Consider the following 306-nt stretch of genomic DNA (forward strand, 5'->3'; position numbering starts at 1 on the left):
TTTAAACAATTTTAAGAATTTTCAGCTTCCCCTGAATTTGTCGTGGGTCAAATGTCTAAATTGACCGGACTAATATGAGACATTCTGATTGATATTTTAAGATTCTCAAGCTCGTTTTTCAAATAATGACCAGTGATTCAGTGGTTACTATGTACTTCAACTCTAGGATTCGAGACAGGTCGGGCGTGCAAGAAATATCTATATATCTGCATATAATTCACAACGGCCCTAAACGGTTAAGAAAAACATCATGAGGAAACTGGCATGTCCAAGAATCAAAAGTTCGACGGCATGTGACATCTGCCA

This window comes from Zerene cesonia, chromosome 28 (genome assembly GCF_012273895.1).
Source record: "Zerene cesonia ecotype Mississippi chromosome 28, Zerene_cesonia_1.1, whole genome shotgun sequence".
Lineage (NCBI taxonomy): Eukaryota > Metazoa > Arthropoda > Insecta > Lepidoptera > Pieridae > Zerene > Zerene cesonia.